The sequence below is a fragment of the Mercenaria mercenaria genome, chromosome 1 (genome assembly GCF_021730395.1).
Source record: "Mercenaria mercenaria strain notata chromosome 1, MADL_Memer_1, whole genome shotgun sequence".
Classification (NCBI taxonomy): Eukaryota; Metazoa; Mollusca; class Bivalvia; order Venerida; family Veneridae; genus Mercenaria; species Mercenaria mercenaria.
Window position 1 is genome coordinate 19,871,981 of NC_069361.1, and position 18,456 is coordinate 19,890,436.

Genomic DNA, 18,456 nt, shown 5'->3' on the forward strand with positions numbered 1-18,456 from the left:
CTTCAACTTCAACTTTATATTTTATTAAAGTGTCACATGTAAAACATTCATGTCATTTTACATAATGTATAAAACAGTCACGTTAAAACAGTTCACATCCAGCCATTACTGACTTATGAGACACTAAAACAGTATAAAACATGAATTTGTACATCAAGATATTTAGTTTGGAAGTATCAATACTACTGACCGTCATTTACCCCAAGGCGCCCATGCCACCACCACAAAAGCAGTGACGTAACCAAAGCATCGACGGGCAAATCAAACTCAACAGCATCGAAACTATCCATTGATCTAACAGCGATCTTCCAATATAAAAAAGTAAAATGTTTTCTATATGTAAGTTAAAAGGGACTGACTGTCTGATAAGCACAGACGTTTCTCCCTGGTTCATTCAGCCCCTTACGCCTTTAACCTTATTAGGTGTACATTCTTCCTATTTTACCAGTGTCGAGAAATTAAAAGGCAGTGAGTTCAAATCGATTTCAGACGACGCGCTTTTTTTATGAGAGTATACATTTAAACCAGAACTTATTTAAATCAAGAAAATTACAAATGGAATCAAGTAATATACAGAAGGATAAGACCATGACTTTATTTTTAAAAGTATAATTAGTTTTTCAAGCAAGTTCCGGTTTCAATTTGCTAAATGTTTTATTGAACAGAAAACAAAAATTATAACATGTCTGAGAAGGAAATAGCTCCAGAAATATAATACCCGTACGAATTAATACGCTCATAATGTTGACCTGGCAACTAGTAGAGTAGAAATTCATCTGTAAAGAGAAAAAAGCTTGCAAAACAGCACAAAACTCTCCCTCTCTTGAAACGGTATCTTACTGCCATTGAGTATAGCCTATATACGATGTTGGGATGGATCACGACAAGCAGTGTGACGAGCAAATAAATAATACCAATGTGAATAAGACGCCGCGCTAAGTAACAGACAAAAATCGGATCAGCGGACTAATAAGAGATGGAATGGGATCCAGCTAGCAGGGGTTCGTGTCGTTATCAACAAACCTCAAGTCGTTAGAGGTTTCAAAGGGAAGCAAAGACGATTCACAAATAAATAAAGGACATATATGACCTTACACGACTGTTTTATATATCTCAACTCCCGAGTTGAAACCCTGCTAAAATAAGTAACCGCCAATTCAAAAGATTAGATGACCCACCCTTTAGGTACAAAGTGCCCTCTAATGGGTTATAAAAGCATAATGCCCAGTAACTCCAATAAAAGACATATAGTCAATCGATAGATAACCGTGACAAAACTAGAAATCGGTGAGGTATTTACGTATATTTTGATACAACAGTTGTATCTTGAAGCCAAAATTGTGGATCAAATATAATTGTGCTCACACGTAAAAAACGAAAAATCACTGCAAAACAAATCATTAGACTATAGTCCTTTGCATAGTTGTGTAGCAAATAAGCATACTAGAATTAACAGCAACAAAATCGTTCACAGTGTTTTATCAAATATATATCACAAGTTCACAACTGTTTGTCACCACCATATTGTTTTACAATTATTCATCAACCGTCTGCAGGAATCTAGGCTATCACTAAGGCATCGGTTACATGTCAAAGTCTATAAAAAGTGCAGCACTGGCTTTTGAAATTATAAAACTAGAGAGCAAGAAAACTGATAACATACTAATAAAGAATATAATAGGACAGGGTGGTTGGGTCTTTTAATACAAATTCTGGAGCAAAATGGGCATATTTACAGTTAAAATTCCATGAAGAGCACTACAATTTCTAATTTGGGCAAGCTAAAACTTACGACAAATACTACGATGGGCAACACAAAATTGTCATCACTGCAGATGTTACCCAAAGCTGATTCGAGGTCCATTATTTGTGTTTGGGTTATATCCGGAACAGCGAATCTAAAACATTCAACAGCGCGTGCTACCGATAATCTTGTTTCCACACGTTGCTGTCCTTGTTTGTGCATGCCCAAAATCGGCAAGAAAAACAAATGTTTTATGCAAGCATATCCGTTTGATTTATGATAGCCCCAAAATACTATGTGATCCCGTATACGAATACGAATACAATTTTATTAAGCATATTACAATGTTTATAGCCAATATAACTACACTCAGTTCCAAAAGAAAGTGTGCACTTAGTTTTCTGTTATTTTTTCTCGGGTATTTTCATGAAAACTTATAATGTTTGGTACCAAAATTTAAATCAGTTCGTAAACAAATTGGTGTGCATTTTAGATTTTGAGTTATACCTGAGAGTTAGCGTATGAAAAAATGAAACATTTTTTGAAATATTTAAACTTAAAAAGTGCACGCTTTCTTTTGGAACTGAGTATATACAATACCGTTAAAAAATGACAGAATAAACATTTTCTGAAGAGTACATTAGTCAAATGGAACATTACAAAATAGTTTTCAAGGACAATTCTAACAGATAACTTTTCTCAAGTGACACGTTTCTTATTTGCAAAGTATAAAACTTTAGAAAGATTGCAAATACTTTTCTTGGTTTTTGACGACAAAAGATTATCCAGTTTAGACACAGACGTCCAATGACAATAATACGGTTTAAAATATTTCATTCTCAGATCTCTATAATGTGGACAAACAAGCAGAAAGTGGTATTCTGTTTCGATTTGTTTCATATTACATGATTTGCATAACCTCTGTTCACGCGGTATATTGTCGTACCTCCCTGTTTCAATATAAAGATTATGCGAAGATGTTCTAAATCTAGCTAAAGCTATTCTATATTTATTTTCTTGTACTAAATCTAACTAGTTTTCTAATTCAAAATTATGTTTGAATATACAATATGTCTGTAATCGAGCCGAGTTATTTATCTCAGTATATCATTTTTGCAAAAATGTGTCTATTATTCTTTGTTTGATGACGTTAAGAGGTATTTCAATGTTAAACTGATTATCCCAGATGTACATAAAGCCGTGACTTGACAAATTATCCTTTATAGAAAAAGCCCAGTTTTTGTTGCCGTAAGTGCGACCAGCATCTGCGTCAGACTTGAGAAGTAAGTAAGACTGTTTAACAAGAGAGTTATCATTTTGTTAAGTAAATTTGTCCAATATCTAAGCATATTGACTTTGCGGGATATATGTACGGGAACACGACCTAATCCGCCACATAGTGCTGCTAGGTTTGTAGACTTTTTTACACCTAAAACTCTTCTTAAAAACTTGGTGTGTATTAATTCTACATATGTGGCCTCGTGTAACCCCCATATTTCCGAGCTAAAATTTAAAATGGACCATACCAAAGAATCGAACAATTTACCTTTCTGATTAATTGGTAAATCTATATGTTGAAAAACCGTAAAAAGCTTATGCAGTGCAAATGACGCGTTTTGTGCAATTCGTTTTTGCGTTCTATACCAATTACCATTTTTAAATAGGGTAATTCCAAGATATTTAAAGGAATCTACAATTTCGATTTGAGTATCATATATGAAAAAGTCGTGATGGGAATGTCTACTCTTTTTAAAGAACATGGCTTTTGTTTTAGACGTATTTATTTTCAATCCCCATTGTTGACAATAATGCTCGATATCAATTAGCATTGACTAAAGATTTGGGAGATTTTGCAAAAATTTCCTGATCGTCTGCAAATAGGATCAAGAAAAGTTTAAACTCAATTATGGTGAAAATATCGCTTAGTTCTGTATTTATATTAGTATTAAGGTCATTGACGAATAACATAAATAGCAGAGGTGAACTTGGGTCACCCTGTTTTAGGCCGATATTTGATTAACAAAACTCTGAAAATGAAGAATTATATTTTACACAAGACTTAACTTCGTACACATCGACTTTACTGCTTTGATAATTTTGAACTAACATTTTATAAATTAAGCTTTTGCCACATTAAACGACCTATATTTTCGGTCAAAGCATTTTTCATAATCTATGAAGATGCTATACAGTTTCTTCCCAGAGTCAAGAACTTTTGATACAACTGTGTGAAAAATGAATATACAATAAATTACAGATTTGCCTTTCTGGAAACCAAACTGATTTTTACAAGGTTTTTCATTCTTTACTGACCTTTTGGTAAGTCTATTTAACAAAATTTGCGAATAAATGTTTGCAAGAATATTGATAAGAGTTATACCGCGATAGTTTTGAGCGTCATTAACATCTCCTTTTTTAAAAAATGGCGTTATTGTACCCTCCCCCAAGTTAGCGGGTATTCATCGTTATTAAACAATCTGTTATATAATTTTTGATGAGCCCGCTTGCGGTGAGCTCGATATAGTAGCCACTTTCGGTGTATGTGCGTGCGTGCGTCCGATTTTGTCCGGACCATAACTTTGACTTGCATGGACCAATCTTGTTTATATTTGGCATGAATGTTTACCTCAATGAGAAGGCGTGTCGTGCGCAAACCCCATGTTCCTATCTTAAAGGTCAAGGTCACAGTTGGAGGTCAAAGGTCAAATTGAAGTTTGTCCACAGCATTTCTTCTTCATGCATGGTGGGATTTTGATGTAACTTGGCTTGAATGTTCACCATTATGAGACGGAGTGTCATGCGCAAGAACCAGATCCCAAGGTCAAGGTCACACTTGACAGCTGGTGGGCTCGACATTCTGCTCATGGGCATACTTGTAGTAAAATTGGTGATATAATATCATAAGTGGATTTAAATATTTCACTGATCAGTTCGTCGTTGCGTATACACTGTCTTAATATCGAAGTATTTCATAGTTAACGCTGGATTATTCAACAGTCGTGATTTCCCGAAAGAAGAGTATTTTTCCTCTATAAATAGAAGGCAAAGTCTAAAAGGTTTAACGTTATATTGCTTATTAGCGAAAGGCAATAAAATGGCAATATTCTGCTCCAGTTTATAAGTTCATATTAGTGCTGTAAAATGGTTTACAAATAGCATTCAATTATCAAAACAAGAATAGTGAATACCATGAATACCAATACAGAGACAGTTCATGAGAAAATGAGTCAAAGTACTCGTTAAATAAAAACCCGTGTCTACAAATTAGATCATAGTCTTTCTTCATAGCAGATATTAAAGTGGCACCACAACATCTCTACTAATAAAATTCACGATGGGAAATGTAGGTTTTCAAAGGTCTTTAGTTTTTGACTGATGTATACATAACAAAATAGTCCAAATATCATGCCCACAGTTGTAAACATATATGATTCCGCAGGATGTAATAAAAGAAAGTGTCCTCTCAATTGCTAGGATTTTTTTTCTTTTTTTTTTCTTTCAAAGACTGTAATAAAAATACATATTTTTCCTGTAGATAATATGAAATAAGGCACTGCCTCAATCGGGAATCGATCCGACTTCAAGTCATGACATCACGGTGTATACCCATATCGGATCCCGCTTTGTAGAATATGAGAAAGCGGACCCCTCTTTGTTCGCGCACAGGACACTCTCTGTGCTAAACAATGAACTCCAACACCAGTCAGCGCAGAAAATCAAATTTTTCGTCCTAAACACATTTTTGTGCATAAAAACATATGGCCAACGGAATGGTGTAGCTATATACCATTGCTTTTTCATTGTTACATTTGTTTTATCAGTTGACACAAGTCCAAACGAAGATGGAATGTAGCCGGAGGTACTGGCTTGGATGAAAATCGTGCGATGTTTATGAAACTTATATACGACTTTCCTTGAATATAGCAAATATCTAGTACCTTAGATGTGAAGACGTTGATCCTATCTTATTTGAAAATACTCAATATTAGGATATTTTCATCATATTTCCTTAAAAACGCTCTACTTTTGATTTCGTTAATGCACGGGATCCCTCTCAGTCGGCTCACTTTTGCCACACAGGATCCCTCTTGACTCTACACATGGCACGGGAACCCTCTCGGACACAATTATTTTTTTCTATCGGCACAGGTGCCCTCTCAATTTAAATTCAATGTTAGCGTTATGAAATGGTGTTCGTATTTAAAAGCAAAACAATAATTATAGGTTATTACCTATGCACAAGTTTTGCAGCGGAAATAGACCGAGTACGACTTTAGGAGCGCAATATTCTTCCGCTAAAGAACGATCGAGTGCATATTTACCGATGCAAAGATGATAACCTTTTTATTACATACGCATACAATGTAACGTAACTGCACTATATTTTTTCAGTAATCTGAATAAGATTGACGATACTGAACTAAATAAAATAAAAAACGTTAATGCCACGACACACATTCAATTAAGCCACACATCCTATATGAAAGTCAGGCGTCAGTGTATGAACCGATGTTTTCGGTACAGGCTTGTGTGCCCGGGCGGACTGGGGTTTGTTATGATAAGTACAGATGTGTCGCTGAACCTTTTCAGACTAGCTATGCATGAATGGCCCCTCTTTGTATCAAATCAAATTATACAAATTCGCATTTAAAAGTTATTTGTGTATCACTAAGATATCTACGGAAGAGCATAAGTGCCAGGTGCGTTTTTTTCATTAAATCTAAATTTTGTTAGTAACTCGAAATTTCGAATTTCGAGTTATTTTTTTGCAGTTTTATCAGCAAAATTTGAACGTCCGTCCGTAAGTCAAAGGCCAAAAATGTAATGGACGACTTTTGACTTCAAAGTGGAATCATCTATATACACATCCATATATTGTACCGAACATGTAGGGACTTGAACATATACTACATACATCAATGTATGACCTACTATAGCATCTAAAGCTACTCCAGATTTCAAACTGTATCCAGGATATATACCCTCATTTACATGTATAATATATTCATGTGTTAGGGGCTCGAACTAGGTCGAAAACCTTCCAGACATGGTCAAAATAGTGAAATTTTCTAAGTTTTGAATACTTCCCGGTCACCTTCTATGACCTCTCTCTAAAATCAAGGTCTGTCAAGGTACCCAATCTTGGTTAGACTCATAATTATACTTTCATTTAGGTATGTCTACATTTCATTGACATATGGGCTCAAACTAGGTCGGAAACCTTCCAGACTTAAGCATGGTTTAGGCACCTGAGGTCTTCCTCCAACATAAAAGCTGAGAAGTCGCCTACGTCGGTGCGACGTTACACCCAACAAAATCAATAAATAAAGAAACATTGTTTAAATAGAGATAATTTCTATTAGCAAACGCTGCCATATGACCCTGCAGGGCTACCCAATGACTACACTAGGTACCTAATCTTGGCCAGGACCTATACATCAACGTAAACAATTGTAGTTAGTGACTTGAAATTTCAAGACAGTAACTCGAAGTTTCGAGATAGTAACTCGAAATCTTAACATAGTAACTCGAAATTTCGACTTAATAACTCGAAATTTCGAGATAAGTAACTTGAAATTTCGACTTAGTAACTCGAAATTTCAACTTGAATGTTATGTGAAATTGCTGATTTATTTTCAATTTAAAAGCATATTAAGGGAAGTAAAAACACCATGATCCATACCCTTAGAAACAGATGTTGTTTTAAATAAGAATACCATCTCAAAATTCTAACACTGAAGTTGAGGGTGCCGGTGCCGATAGAAAATTTTGTCGAAGAGGGTTCCCGTGTCGGATGCAGAGTCAAGAGGGATCCTGTTAGGCAAAATTGCACCGCCTGAGAGATCCCGTGCATCAACGAATTCGAAAGTAGGGCGTTTTTTAAGGAAACATGATGAAAATATCCACATAAAGTGTGTTTACAAGTAAAATGGGATCAACTACTTCACATCTAAGGTACCAGATATTTGCTATATTTAAGAATGTCGTATTTAAGTTTCATAAACATCGAACAATGTCCATCCAAGCCAGTACCCTCCATCTACATTACATCTTCGTTTGGACTTGTGTGAACTGATAAAACAAATGTAACGATAAAAAAGCATTGGTATATAGCTACGCCATTCCGTGGGCTATGTGTTTTTATGCACAAATATGTGTTTAGGACGAAAAATTTGATTTTCCGAGCTGACTGACGTTGGAGTTCATTTTTTAGCACAGAGAGTGTCCTGTGCGCGAACAGAAGGGGATCCGTTTTCTCACTATGGATATACACCGTGGACATAAGATTTGAAACGAAAAACTGTCTAATAACACCACCGATTCCGTATCATTTTAAAGGTAGATTTTGGAATAAAAACAACACTACCCATATTTGTACTGATGTGAAAAAACGTTGCGGTTCGGACAAGTTATGTGGACGCTTATAAGGCACAAGCAAAAGCGTATTCGTCCAAAAATTCAGAAGTCAGACGCTCTGTGCACGTGCCGGAAGGACACAGTTTTTAATTCGATAGTATGTATATCTCTTTCGGTATATCGTATGTAACCGTAGAGGGATCGATCCCGACTTTTATCGATTCGGGACGAAAATCGGCAAGATCAATTCCCTATAAACTAAAGAATGAAACTAAATATTGTCTTTCCTTAATGTTTATTTCACTGATAAACCACCTTAAACGATGAGCTGAATCAACTGAAAAATACCTACATATAAGGCAGCGTTCTTAAGGTATAACTTTCTTGAGAAAGTTAGAACTGACAAAAAAAAATCTACTAAGGTTTGCATGCCTGCCTGCTGTTCTGGCCTTTAGGATGTCAGGGATTAGACAATTTCGACGATCCTGTATTTGGTGAAGATATTGTTCGCCTACATAAACAGAAAGAGAATATGTTTTCTCTTCTAAATTTGGGTTGTGTGGTGATTTATTTTTCCAGGAATTTTCATAGACGACAGGATCTTTCAATTTTCACAATTCCGTCATGAGAGTAACTACAAGAGATTCTAGTGTTATCAGGTTTTCTTTCTTTACATAGTCAAAAGTGTTCAATATTTATCGAAGCAATACAAAACAAAAGACAGTCCACCATAAATCCATCATTTCTTCGAAAATTAGGGAGTTGTATCGTTTTGTACACCCGTTTTGAAATAATGGAACGTGTTACGTTATGGAGATGTTCGCCCGACTCTCTGTCTGTTCGTGTCGAACCTTGAAGCAGACAGCATAACGCTTGATGCATTCAAACTGTACACAATAACTAAGGACCATTCAAATTAACTTGGCATTAATTCTTTATAGTAGAGTACATTGGCTTTTAGTACCGTCCATGAACAGGCTCAATTAAACCGAGCCTGCGACATGATTCGTACGTGTCGTGTTGAGCGACCTGTGGATTTCCACTTTTTCTGAATGTTGACAAAGTTGTTGACAGTTGACTAAAGTACAATAAATATTTACAACAGTTTGAGTTCGGAAACCTTGACATTAATTTCTTATAGGTACGAGTGTTGTAATGCGACAGATATGCCTCCATGGGAACAAATTGTGTACCCATTGTCGCAGATTTGTTTTTTAGCTCACCTGTCACATAGTGACAAGTTGAGCTTTTGTGATCACCCTTCGTCCGTCGTCCGTCGTCAGTCCGTGCGTCCGTCCGTCCGTGCGTGCGTCAACAATTTCTTGTCTGTACGATATCGGTTTCATTTATGATTTTATTTTAACCAAACTTGCACACAACTTGTATCACCATAAGATCACGGTTCCTTTCTTGAACTGGCCAGATCCCATGATGGGCTCCAGAGTTATGGCCCCTGAAAGGGCCAAAATTAGCTATTTTGACCTTGTCTGCACAATAGCAGCTTTATTTATGATCTGATTTTTACCAAACTGGCAGACAATTTGTATCACCATAAGATCTTGGTTCCTTTCTTGAACTGGCCAGATTCCATTATGGATTCCAGAGTTATGGCCCCTGAAAGGGCCAGAATTAGCTATTTTGACCTTGTCTGCACAATAGCAGCTTCATTTATGATTTGAATTTAATCAAACTTGCACAAAACTTGTGTCACTATAAGATCTTGGTTCCTTTCTTGAACCGGCCAGATCCCATTATTGGTTCCAGAGTTATGGCCCCTGAAAGGGCCAAAATTAGCTATTTTGACCTTGTCTGCACAATAGTAGCTTCATTTATGATTTGATTTTAACCAAACTTGCACACAACTTGTATCACCACAAGATCTTGCTTCCTTTCTTGAATTGGCCAGATTCCTTCATGGGTTCCAGAGTTATGGCCCCTTAAAGGTCCAAAATTGGCTATTTTGGCTTTTGCAGCCATATAGAGACTTCATTTATGGTTTAATTTGGTACAAACTTCCAAATTATCTTCAGCAACAATAAATCTTGGATTCCATGACAAATCAGATCCAATCGTAGGTTCCTGAGTTATTTTATATCTGAGGTTACCTCCCCTGATTGTCATCAAAATGGATTTATATCAGTAAGTACTTATAGGACTAATTTGAAATTTCATTATTGTTATTAGTTGGACTAATATCAGGGTAGATAACTATGGACTGATTTTATGTCAAATTACCTCCCTTTATTTCAAATTAAAATGGGTATATCTCCGTAACTAATGAAGATACTGATCTGAAATTTCATTTATGTCAACAGATTTATTTGGCAGATCCTTCTTTTGTTCACTTACAATTTTTTTAATTACTTCCCTTTTACGTTACTATAAATAGCTTATTTTAGTAACATTTTTATTATTGGCCGTAGGGAAAAACCGAGACCACTTTTCTGTGGTACAACATTGATGGTATCTCCAATTTTCAGGTGTATTTTGACATATCTTTACCTTGTAAGAATTTTGTTTTTCTTTTTGGTTAAATTTCTTCCCTTTGTTGTTCCTGTCTTTTGGACTTAAGATATTTTTTCTGAGGACCTTCTTGTCCTCAAGTGCAAGATAACAGGTGAGCGATATAGGGCCATCATGGCCCTCTTGTATATTATTATGAAAGATATTTTATGTTAATTTTTTCTCAAGATATACAGACAGACATTATTACTGCATTTAATAATACATCACGCTATCTAGATGATGTTCTTCGTATGGATAATCCGTTTTTGCTCAGTTGGTGGATACTGTTTATACCTGGGAGCTCAAGTTAAATAAAACTAACCTTTCAGATACTATTGCTTCATTTCTAGATTTACGACAATTTTATACATACCAATGATTTTAATGTCTCTTATTTGGATGGGATTACCCCAGGCAACAACTCACAGGATATATAAATTTTCAATAAATTCATTTTGCAATAGCGTGTAGTCATGTTAAGGATTCCGATGAACGTATTAATCAATATATTATAAATAAGCTTCTTCATCAAGGCTGCCGTTATCATAAATTAAGTAAATACTTTGCTAAATTTTGCTGTCGCAATTCAGATTTGGTTTTAAACTATAATAGCTATTTAAAGACTCTTCTGCGAGAAGGTATATCAAGACGTTTTTACGGCGATGTGGTTTACAAAATTTTTGGTCATTGTAATTTTCCAATTGTGTTAAAGTTATTAAACGTTTTATTAAAAGAGGTTATGACCTGTTTTGAGACACACCGTATGCTTGGTGTTCAGCCCTTTTACAGTTGGACGCTTCGATTTCTCCTTTGTGTCTGACGGTGTTAACAGATGGAGGACTCTATGATAGGTAGTTCTTAAATCCGACCGGTTTCGTCGTGCCCTTTAGGATGATTCCCTTGTTGCTATGTCTTCTGCAAAAGCGCGTTTTATGTTCTTAATGGGTGCTTTTATATAAATATACAAGAGCATTTTAGTGTTTTACATATCATGCCTTCTGTTGCCATTTCGTATATTAGGGTTTCACCTGGCTGGGATAACTTTTATTTACGCTGTCCTGTGATTTTGGAACATGTGGGGGTAAGAGTGAGGTTAAGTGCACCGTAAACCGTTTTAAGCTCCACAGTGAGTGGTGGTTTTGCCACTGACCGTTCTAAGCCGGTGCTCCGATGTGTTATGTTATCTGTTCGTTTTGTCCAGCGTATTAGCTTTGTGCGAGTGTGTGTGTTGGTCGTGGGCGCGTCCGCGTGTTGAGTTGGTGTTTGGGGAGGCTGCGGTTTCCCTGTTGGATGTTTATTATTGTTTTTTAATGCAGTCCATATCAGTATATGGTGCCGTTGAGTCAATGCTATCTTCATGCCAGCTATAAACTGTTTGATTGCAATATCTTGTGGTATTTTGTGATAGCCAAGACAATGGCAGTCTTGCAAGAACTAGAAGGCTGGGAATGGCAATAAAAAGATGTTATACATTGTCTTTTTTACATAGATACAATAGCGAAGACATTTAGCACCGCCGAACTGTAATAGTTTATAGGTCTGACCCTTACGCTATAGTGGCGGTTCCAGACACCAATTTGTTGTTGATGTTTCCTTAAGAATATCTTTTATGTTAGACAATCTCTTCCAGTCACATAATTATGAACAAATTTGACAGTTTTTAAGCTAAACGTTGTCATTATGCTGGAACAAGATCTTCACCTTCAGAAGAATTAGATAAATAACAAAACATTTAGACATAAAATGTGGCAAATATGTAAAACACTGACAGACAATAGCGGAAGTTCATGCTTTATGGCATTTTGTCACAAACAACCTCACAAAACATCCTTTACCTGGATCATAAATCAAGTCTTACTATCTGCGCATAGAAGCAAGCATTGTCATCTCATAGATTTATATACTTGTTTACATTTAAATTGTATATATTTTTTATCATTTTCCCGGAACTTTTGAAAACATTTTACCGCCATTATATAATGATTAAGAGTAAACATTAAAAAATATTCAATGTTACATTAAGTTGAGGGAAAACGGTTCGCGTGACATTTAAATTAACTAGAAATACTTCTGGATAAGGTGGTCTACCGTGTTATTATTAGGTAAAACAGCTGTTCCCTGAAAAATATAATTGTGCAATATAAGAAAAATTATCTATTTGTTTGGGTTTAAGGTCGTACCAACACAATTAGAGGTCATATGGCGACTTTCCAGCTTTAATGGTGGATGAAGACCCCAGGTGCCCTTCTATGCATTATTTCATCACGAGCAGGCACCTGGGTAGAACCACCGACCTTCCGTAAACCAGCTGGATGGTCTCCTCACACGTACCCATATCGATGAGGGGCAAGTGACCTTAACCACTCGGCCACGGGGGCCCCGAAATATAAGAAAAGATCTTGCAGTCACCAACTTCCTCAATTTGGAAAGTGTAATGATGTGAAATAGCTGCATTTATGTTAATCAGAAAACGGAAGAAGTCTTTGTTGAACAGAATGTGTCCACAGATAGCAATGTACACAAACAAGAAGTTAATCTATTCAGAGGGTACTACTGTTATAACCTAATTAGTAAGATAATCACTGTTGCACTATAAGAGATTTAATATTACAGGAAGAGTATCATTTCCAGTGACAGCAAGCTTTGGCATTTTTTGTATTATTTTACTTTTTTATGTCTGTTGTTTATCGTAAATACCTGATTGGTTTGAGGCCATTAAGGCCTAGCATGCAACCCCCATCTAGACATTTTTTCAGAAGTATCAAATTGTTTAGCAGAGAGAAAAAATGTTCCCACGGAAAAATTAGCTTATTTGCATAACATTAACTAGTGCAACAACCAACGTCTCAAAAAACAAGATCTCTAAGAAAATCCCTTGGGAAAATCGCATGCAACCAAGCAAAATGACAACAGATTGGTTTGATTTAGTCTGTTCATGCAAGGTTATTGAAAGTGCAGCACCTTTCACGCACAATAAATAAAACTACATAAAATGATTTTATTAATTATTATCGATGATTACGTGAAGTACATTGTTTGAAAATATAGAGTTAACACGATGGTGAAATCAGTATGTTACAAGCTTTACACATACATGTCATCATATTAACAATCTTGTTTTATAACAAATATTCTAGAAAAATGATTAATATCACAATTTTGTACTCTGAGAATACAGAATGTTTCCTTGCTCATCAAACAATGATATGTTTCCGTAACACGCTTTAACATACGTTCCTGTTACCTTTGATTCCATTTAAAAGATATGTAACAAGAAATTGAAGCTTTAATTATCAAAATACTGATTTATCTAAAATGTAAGGAGTAAATTATCTGAAATAAATACATTTGTTCCATTTTAAGATGATTTACCTATTATTGCAGATTAAATATCAATAAAATGCAAAATATTAGCAATCTGTTCAGTCCCACAGTCATAAAGCCTAAATATGCAGTCACCTATGAAGAAGCAAAATTGTAAGGTGTTTTTTGAATTTCAGAAGTAGTTGCGTGAAAAAGGAAATATACAAAAAAACACCGTTAGCTCAATAGCGAGATCACAGATCTTCGAATCTTGGGCCCTTGCGTCAGATATCCTGGTGAGGTTTGTGTTCTCCATGTCGATGTGTCTGAAGTAATTTGACCTCCACATCCGATCCATATGTCATGCATCTACTGTACTGTTTTCTCATGGGTTTATTAGCCTAATGGATCTAATCAATAAGCTTGAAAGATATGAATACATTGACAGTTACTTGTAGAATACATATAAGAGACCATATTGGTACATAACCCAGGAACAACTGTCCATCGTTACATAACTGAATTACTGTTGATAAGTTTTCAAACTGAAAAAAAACAACAGAAAGTACACAGGTATTTAAAGTGAGTTTTTTTTTTTAAATTTGAAATATTACAACGTGATCTTTCAATGACAGCAAACCAACATATTTACGAAATAATGCATACATCTTGATGGGTATGAAATGAAGAAAACTACGAAATTTTTAAACATGGCGGACGATATTTTCACTTTAATGTGACCTGATAGTATCGTGGTGGTTAGCTGTTATGAATAATGTGCTGCTTCATAAACTGTTTTTTATAAGAATGGAAAGCAATTGACAATAGACTATAAAAATGGCTTTCCAATTGTATTTAGTAAAGTCATTAAACGTTTTATAAAAAGACACACCGCATGTTTGGTGTTCAGCCCTTAAGGGTGTTTCCCTTGTGCTCTGTCTTCTGCAAAGGCATTGAGTACATGCCTTTTTGTTTCCATTACGTGTGTTAGAGATTCACCTGGAGGGGATTACTTTTATTTACACTGTCCCGTGTCTTTGGAACATGGTGGGGGTAAGAGTGAGGTTGGGTGCGCACCATAAACCGGTTTAAGCTCCACCAGTGGTGTTTTTGCCACTGACCGTTCCAAGGCGGTGCCCCACTGTGTTCCTTTGTTTGTTCGTTTTGTCCTCTTGTGTAGGCTTTGTGTGTGTGCGTGTGTATGTGTGCGTGTTCCTTTGTTTGTTCGTTTTGTCCTCGTGTGTTGGCTTTGTGTGTGCACGTGTATGTGTGTGTGTGTTTGTGGTGTGCACGTCTGCGTGCTGTAGGTTTCGTTTTGGGGAGGCTGCGATATTGGTACGTGGCATTCCCTGTTTGATATTTGTCTTTGTTTTTATTTCGATCTGTCATACATAATTATAAATTGTAGCAAAAGACTTTACCAAGTATCATAACATTAGCAACCTTCTACTTTGTGTCGGTTGATAATTCAGTTTCTTTACTTTAATTTTCATGAATGGCATTTGATTACAATTTGATCGTGGAGAATTTATTGTAGTCTCTTGCTACAGTATGGACTTTAGATAAAGAAAGGCCATTGCCTTCTGCGTAGCCTTTCGTACTTAATTTTAAATGATATTCAAACTTTATATATTATACCTTATATAAAATGATTAATACATACGTGCAGCAACAAAAAACAAAGACAAATATCAAACAGGGAATGCCACGCACCAAAAACGCGGCCTCCCCAAAACGAAACCTACAGCACGCAGACGTGCACACCACAAACACACACACATACACATACACGCGCACACGCACAAAGCCAACACATTAGGACAAAACAAACAAACAAAGGAACACAGTGGGGCACCGCCTTGGAACGGTCAGTGGCAAAAACACAACCCTTGTGCCACAAACAAGTCGACTGGTTTCCTACGGTCACCGTGATAGAAGTTTCAGAGTTGCCGCCGCAAAACTATGGAATTCTCTCCCTGGCAATCTCAGAAAAGATTCATCACTAAATCCATTCAAAAGAGCTCTCAAAACACACCTTTTAAAAATTTTCTACAACACATAGAAACCAATTGTGTTTCTACCCATAATAAATATGCTATTGTTATTTTTGTGATACAGAACTACAGCAAGTCATTCGTCGCTGACGCAGATCTCTTTACTGTACAATTCATCATGTTATTAACTAAAGTGGCAATTCATCCTTTATTTCACCATGTCACATTTTAAGGGTTCTGACATTCTATGTGTATGTTTTGCAAGACATGAGTTTTACTTGAAGTTGTTCTTAAGATTGCATATGTCATGTTTTGTGAGTTTCCTGCATATCTGCGATATGTCACATGTTTAATTGCAAAACGCCCTTGAACGTATATTTCATATGAAAAGGGCGCTCAACAAATCTGGTATAATAATAATAATAACTAATACATTTAAATTGATTTGAAATTTAGAGCATGCTTTTAAACAAAATTTTGTCATTCTGTAACATTCTCATTAATGGTAATAAATATGCAATTTACTTTATTAATATAAAAATATTGCTAAATAAAGGCCAGTGTCCATTTTGGTACCAAGTTTTACCGTTTTATCACCAAAATATATGATTGACTTATCGTCTATGGAGTTGTCATTTCCAAAAATGGACGGTGGCCGCTAAACATTAAAACATATATAGTTCAAAAGAGTTTTTATATGGAAACAACATTTTTTATTACCATACATTTGGTCATACCAAACAATGTAGTAACTATGAGAAATTGTCGGCCGGCGGTGGGTTGTGGGCATGGTAGGCCTTACTGGCCTCCGATGTATTAGTTTGAATAAGCGAATTTTATTGTATTATACATTTTCATTTTTTTTTTGTAAACCAAAACACATAGTTTAAACATTTGTATGTGTTTTTAATTTTTATATTATTCTTTTTTATGTTTCTTAACATTTGCTAAGATCATATTTTATGTGTAGTTGCAACCATTGTCAGAGACCATGAGATTTCTGGCCCCTTTAAATATTTGTAATTTAAGTTATTCATTATAGGCACTGAAATATGAAATCGATGCTGACAATTTATTAGAAAACTTCTATCAACTTTGCAAACTTCATTGTTGTCAATGTATAGGTCATCACAAAATAAGATCATATACTCTATGAAGCATTAAATAGAGCATGGCCGAAAATAATGTATTTCTTAAGGTTGTAATTTCTAAAAAGTGTATAATCTGCCAATGATACTAAGCGTTTCGACATTAGCTTACATTGTAGCCGAAGTGTTTTATGCGATTTATTGTTTGTGTGTTAAAGCGTATTTGTAGTCGCCAAAGGTAACCCCTCCAGAAGATTGTCAATAATTTTATTGGGAGGATGGTGCAAGATAAAGAAGACGCATCAATTACAGAAATGTCCCTGGTTCTTTAGTGTACAAGTTGTAAAGTACACATACACGGAATAATCATTCTTATCCCAATGTTGGTAATTTCTAATTAGAGAACAGGGAACTCTCGAACTCACGACCGCAAGTTTTCAAGTCAAGCATAACTACGTCCCCTCTATAACCGCTGTATTAAAGCAAGTGCTGTTATAAAGCACTTTTAGCGCGAATGTGCGTGCGCTTATGAATGTGCGCGTATGATTAGAATACTTTATTAACTTAAATTTGCAACTAAATACTCCTTGAACTGGAAATAACATTGTTTATACAACAAAGATACTATTGTATCACTGTTACGTGATTTGGTTACATGTATTATGTTATAGGCACTGACCTCCAGATTACAGCTAAAATAATCTTCCTTTAAAATTGCAGTTTTTGAGTCGGCTAAAGGCTGAAAGCCTTTTGATGAGTCCTTGCTATCCAACGATTCTCGAAATGGACCAAATAACACAGTGAAGGGATGTAGTTCCATTAGATTTCTCAAACTTCAAACAGTTCACTGCATGAATGAAGTTAAGTTGTGTCAATTCCCTTTGCTATGACCAATATACGATGTAATCTGTCATATTTATGACTTGTAATTGTGCAATACTCGAATTTAACTCATTAAGCATAAATGTGCACTTTAAGAATTGCGCAGGCTTACAAAGCTTGGGTAACATCCAGCGAAAGACAAAAAATAGTTCCACAGGGCTCCAGTTAAGATGCGTATTAGCGTAAATTACGTATAGAAATAATGCAAATACGCATGTCTAATAATTTCTAAGCGTATAAAAACGTATATAAAATTACAGAAACGCACACAATGCTTTTTTTAAAAACAAAATCTGAATCGTCTGGATGCGTTAGGTAACATAGCCGATCAGCCTTAATTCTCCCACATTGAACGTAAACACGCATCGTATGATTTCTATAAACTTTGCGTGGGTTGAATTTTGCAGTCAGTAAACGGATAAATTATCGGAAGAAGAAGCTCTTACTGGTTTGTTTAGTTACTACTGATATTAAAAATGATTTTAATTCTTATTTTTCGAGAAATAAACAAATCGGCGAAACATTAAATTGTATTTTCTTGTAGTTTTTGAAATCGAAAGTAGATCGTCTATGTTTGGCAGCT

The 18,456-nt window shown here is 35.6% G+C and overlaps 1 protein-coding gene across 1 annotated transcript in view; it reads left to right on the top strand.

The window, feature by feature from the left end:
- Positions 1-18,456, top strand: part of LOC123545751 (cytoglobin-1-like) — a 55,535-nt gene that overhangs the window by 3,124 nt on the left and 33,955 nt on the right. The window lies entirely within an intron of this gene.